This window comes from Rutidosis leptorrhynchoides, chromosome 1 (assembly GCF_046630445.1).
Source record: "Rutidosis leptorrhynchoides isolate AG116_Rl617_1_P2 chromosome 1, CSIRO_AGI_Rlap_v1, whole genome shotgun sequence".
Lineage (NCBI taxonomy): Eukaryota > Viridiplantae > Streptophyta > Magnoliopsida > Asterales > Asteraceae > Rutidosis > Rutidosis leptorrhynchoides.
Window position 1 is genome coordinate 511569235 of NC_092333.1, and position 6036 is coordinate 511575270.

Below are 6036 nucleotides of genomic sequence, written 5' to 3' on the forward strand. Positions count from 1 at the left end.
ACTTAAATGCGCATTCTCAAAACTTGTGATGATTAAACCTTTGGCATCAAAATCATGCCCTGGCGCGACGCGCAAAGATCAGGCGCGACATGCAATAGTGCTTTGTTTGAGTTCTTGAACCAACTCAAAGTCTCGACATCCTAAACCCGTTATAGCGCACGACGTGAAATGTCCCGTTCTTATTGATTAAAAACGTTCCATATTAATTGATTTCGTTGCGAGGTTTTGACCTCTATATGAGACGTTTTTCAAAGACTGCATTCATTTTAAAACAAACCATAACCTTTATTTCATCAATAAAGGTTTAAAAAGCTTTACGTAGATTATCAAATAATGATAATCTAAAATATCCTGTTTACACACGACCATTACATAATGGTTTACAATACAAATATGTTACAACAAAATAAGTTTCTTGAATGCAGTTTTTACACAATATCATACAAGCATGGACTCCAAATCTCGTCTTTATTTAAGTATGCGACAGCGGAAGCTCTTAATAATCACCTGAGAATAAACATGCTTAAAACGTCAACAAAAATGTTGGTGAGTTATAGGTTTAACCTATATATATCAAATCATAATAATAGACCACAAGATTTCATATTTCAATACACATCCCATACATAGAGATAAAAATCATTCATATGGTGAACACCTGGTAACTGACATTAACAAGATGCATATATAAGAATATCCCCATCATTCCGGGACACCCTTCGGATATGATATAAATTTCGAAGTACTAAAGCATCCGGTACTTTGGATGGGGTTTGTTAAGCCCAATAGATCTATCTTTAGGATTCGCGTCAATTAGGGTGTCTGTTCCCTAATTCTTAGATTACCAGACTTAATAAAAAGGGACATATTCGATTTCGATAATTCAACCATAGAATGTAGTTTCACGTACTTGTGTCTATTTTGTAAATCATTTATAAAACCTGCATGTATTCTCATCCCAAAAATATTAGATTTTAAAAGTGGGACTATAACTCACTTTCACAGATTTTTACTTCGTCGGGAAGTAAGACTTGGCCACTGGTTGATTCACGAACCTATAACAATATATACATATATATCAAAGTATGTTCAAAATATATTTACAACACTTTTAATATATTTTGATGTTTTAAGTTTATTAAGTCAGCTGTCCTCGTTAGTAACCTACAACTAGTTGTCCACAGTTAGATGTACAGAAATAAATCGATAAATATTATCTTGAATCAATCCACGACCCAGTGTATACGTATCTCAGTATTGATCACAACTCAAACTATATATATTTTGGAATCAACCTCAACCCTGTATAGCTAACTCCAACATTCACATATAGAGTGTCTATGGTTGTTCCGAAATATATATAGATGTGTCGACATGATAGGTCGAAACATTGTATACGTGTCTATGGTATCTCAAGATTACATAATATACAATACAAGTTGATTAAGTTATGGTTGGAATAGATTTGTTACCAATTTTCACGTAGCTAAAATGAGAAAAATTATCCAATCTTGTTTTACCCATAACTTCTTCATTTTAAATCCGTTTTGAGTGAATCAAATTGCTATGGTTTCATATTGAACTCTATTTTATGAATCTAAACAGAAAAAATATAGGTTTATAGTCGGAAAAATAAGTTACAATTCGTTTTTGTAAAGGTAGTCATTTCAGTCGAAAGAACGACGTCTAGATGACCATTTTAGAAAACATACTTCCACTTTGAGTTTAACCATAATTTTTGGATATAGTTTCATGTTCATAATAAAAATCATTTTCTCAGAATAACAACTTTTAAATCAAAGTTTATCATAGTTTTTAATTAACTAACCCAAAACAGCCCGCGGTGTTACTACGACGGCGTAAATCCGGTTTTACGGTGTTTTTCGTGTTTCCAGGTTTTAAATCATTAAGTTAGCATATCATACAGATATAGAACATGTGTTTAGTTGATTTTAAAAGTCAAGTTAGAAGGATTAACTTTTATTTGTGAACAAGTTTAGAATTAACTAAACTATGTTCTAGTGATTACAAGTTTAAACCTTCGAATAAGATAACTTTATATGTATGAATCGAATGATGTTATGAACATCATTACTACCTTAAGTTCCTTGGATAAACCTACTGGAAAAGAGAAAAGTGGATCTAGCTTCAATGGATCCTTGGATGGCTCGAAGTTCTTGAAGCAGAATCATGACACGAAAACAAGTTCAAGTAAGATCATCACTTGAAATAAGATTGTTATAGTTATAGAAATTGAACCAAAGTTTGAATATGATTATTACCTTGTATTAGAATTATAACCTACTGTAAGAAACAAAGATTTCTTGAGGTTGGATGATCACCTTACAAGATTGGAAGTGAGCTAGCAAACTTGAAAGTATTCTTGATTTTATGAAACTAGAACTTTTGGAATTTATGAAGAACACTTAGAACTTGAAGATAGAACTTGAGAGAGATCAATTAGATGAAGAAAATTGAAGAATGAAAGTGTTTGTAGGTGTTTTTGGTCGTTGGTGTATGGATTAGATATAAAGGATATGTAATTTTGTTTTCATGTAAATAAGTCATGAATGATTACTCATATTTTTGTAATTTTATGAGATATTTCATGCTAGTTGCCAAATGATGGTTCCCACATGTGTTAGGTGACTCACATGGGCTGCTAAGAGCTGATCATTGGAGTGTATATACCAATAGTACATACATCTAAAAGCTGTGTATTGTACGAGTACGAATACGGGTGCATACGAGTAGAATTGTTGATGAAACTGAACGAGGATGTAATTGTAAGCATTTTTGTTAAGTAGAAGTATTTTGATAAGTGTCTTGAAGTCTTTCAAAAGTGTATGAATACATATTAAAACACTACATGTATATACATTTTAACTGAGTCGTTAAGTCATCGTTAGTCGTTACATGTAAATGTTGTTTTGAAACCTTTAGGTTAACGATCTTGTTAAATGTTGTTAACCCAATGTTTATAATATCAAAATAGATTTTAAATTATTATATTATCATGATATTATGATGTACGAATATCTCTTAATATGATATATATACATTAAATGTCGTTACAACGATAATCGTTACATATATGTCTCGTTTCAAAATCATTAAGTTAGTAGTCTTGTTTTTACATATGTAGTTCATTGTTAATATACTTAATGATATGTTTACTTATCATAATATCATGTTAACTATATATATAACCATATATATGTCATCATATAGTTTTTACAAGTTTTAACGTTCGTGAATCACCGGTCAACTTGGGTGGTCAATTGTCTATATGAAACATATTTCAATTAATCAAGTCTTAACAAGTTTGATTGCTTAACATGTTCGAAACATTTAATAATATAAATATCAATCTCAATTAATATATATAAACATGGAAAAGTTCGGGTCACTACAGTACCTACCCGTTAAATAAATTTCGTCCCGAAATTTTAAGCTGTTGAAGGTGTTGACGAATCTTCTGGAAATAGATGCGGGTATTTCTTCTTCATATGATCTTCACGCTCCCAGGTGAACTCGGGTCCTCTACGAGCATTCCATCGAACCTTAACAATTGGTATCTTGTTTTGCTTAAGTCTTTTAACCTCACGATCCATTATTTCGACGGGTTCTTCGATGAATTGAAGTTTTTCGTTGATTTGGATTTCATCTAATGGAATAGTGAGATCTTCTTTAGCAAAACATTTCTTCAAATTCGAGACGTGGAAAGTGTTATGTACAGCCGCGAGTTGTTGAGGTAACTCAAGTCGGTAAGCTACTGGTCCGACACGATCAATAATATTGAATGGTCCAATATACCTTGGATTTAATTTCCCTCGTTTACCAAATCGAACAACGCCTTTCCAAGGTGCAACTTTAAGCATAACCATCTCTTCAATTTCAAATTCTATATCTTTTCTTTTAATGTCAGCGTAGCTCTTTTGTCGACTTTGGGCGGTTTTCAACCGTTGTTGAATTTGGATGATCTTCTCGGTAGTTTCTTGTATAATCTCCGGAACCGTAATCTGTCTATCCCCCACTTCACTCCAACAAATTGGAGACCTGCACTTTCTACCATAAAGTGCTTCAAACGGCGCCATCTCAATGCTTGAATGGTAGCTGTTGTTGTAGGAAAATTCTGCTAACGGTAGATGTCGATCCCAACTGTTTCCGAAATCAATAACACATGCTCGTAGCATGTCTTCAAGCGTTTGTATCATCCTTTCGCTCTGCCCATCAGTTTGTGGATGATAGGCAGTACTCATGTCTAGACGAGTTCCTAATGCTTGCTGTAATGTCTGCCAGAATCTTGAAATAAATCTGCCATCCCTATCAGAGATAATAGAGATTGGTATTCCATGTCTGGAGACGACTTCCTTCAAATACAGTCGTGCTAACTTCTCCATCTTGTCATCTTCTCTTATTGGCAGGAAGTGTGCTGATTTGGTGAGACGATCAACTATTACCCAAATAGTATCAAAACCACTTGCAGTCCTTGGCAATTTAGTGATGAAATCCATGGTAATGTTTTCCCATTTCCATTCTGGGATTTCGGGTTGTTGAAGTAGACCTGATGGTTTCTGATGCTCAGCTTTGACCTTAGAACACGTCAAACATTCTCCTACGTATTTAGCAACATCGGCTTTCATACCCGGCCACCAAAAATGTTTCTTGAGATCCTTGTACATCTTCCCCGTTCCTGGATGTATTGAGTATCTGGTTTTATGAGCTTCTCTAAGTACCATTTCTCTCATATCTCCAAATTTTGGTACCCAAATCCTTTCAGCCCTATACCGGGTTCCGTCTTCCCGAATATTAAGATGCTTCTCCGATCCTTTGGGTATTTCATCCTTTAAATTTCCCTCTTTTAAAACTCCTTGTTGCGCCTCCTTTATTTGAGTAGTAAGGTTATTATGAATCATTATATTCATAGATTTTACTCGAATGGGTTCTCTGTCCTTCCTGCTCAAGGCATCGGCTACCACATTTGCCTTCCCCGGGTGGTAACGAATCTCAAAGTCGTAATCATTCAATAATTCAATCCACCTACGCTGCCTCATATTCAGTTGTTTCTGATTAAATATGTGTTGAAGACTTTTGTGGTCGGTATATATAATACTTTTGACCCCATATAAGTAGTGCCTCCAAGTCTTTAATGCAAAAACAACCGCGCCTAATTCCAAATCATGCGTCGTATAATTTTGCTCGTGAATCTTCAATTGTCTAGACGCATAAGCAATCACCTTCGTCCGTTGCATTAATACACAACCGAGACCTTGCTTTGATGCGTCACAATAAATCACAAAATCATCATTCCCTTCAGGGAATGACAATATAGGTGCCGTAGTTAGCTTTTTCTTCAATAACTGAAACGCTTTCTCTTGTTCATCATTCCATTCAAATTTCTTCCCTTTATGCGTTAATGCAGTCAAGGGTTTTGCTATTCTGGAAAAGTCTTGGATGAACCTTCTGTAGTAACCAGCTAGTCCTAAAAACTGGCGTATGTGTTTCGGAGTTTTCGGGGTTTCCCACTTTTCAACAGTTTCTATCTTTGCCGGATCCACCTTAATACCTTCTTTGTTCACTATGTGACCGAGGAATTGAACTTCTTCCAACCAAAATGCACACTTTGAAAACTTAGCGTACAATTCTTCCTTCCTCAATACTTCTAACACCTTTCTCAAATGTTCACCGTGTTCTTGGTCATTCTTTGAGTAAATAAGTATGTCATCAATGAAAACAATGACAAACTTGTCAAGGTATGGTCCACACACTCGGTTCATAAGGTCCATGAACACAGCTGGTGCATTAGTTAAACCAAAAGGCATGACCATAAACTCGTAATGACCGTAACGTGTTCTGAAAGCAGTCTTTGGAATATCATCTTCTTTCACCCGCATTTGATGATACCCGGAACGTAAGTCAATCTTTGAATAAACAGACGAGCCTTGTAGTTGATCAAATAAGTCGTCGATTCTCGGTAGTGGGTAGCGATTCTTGATGGTAAGTTTGTTCAACTCTCGGTAGTCGATACACAAC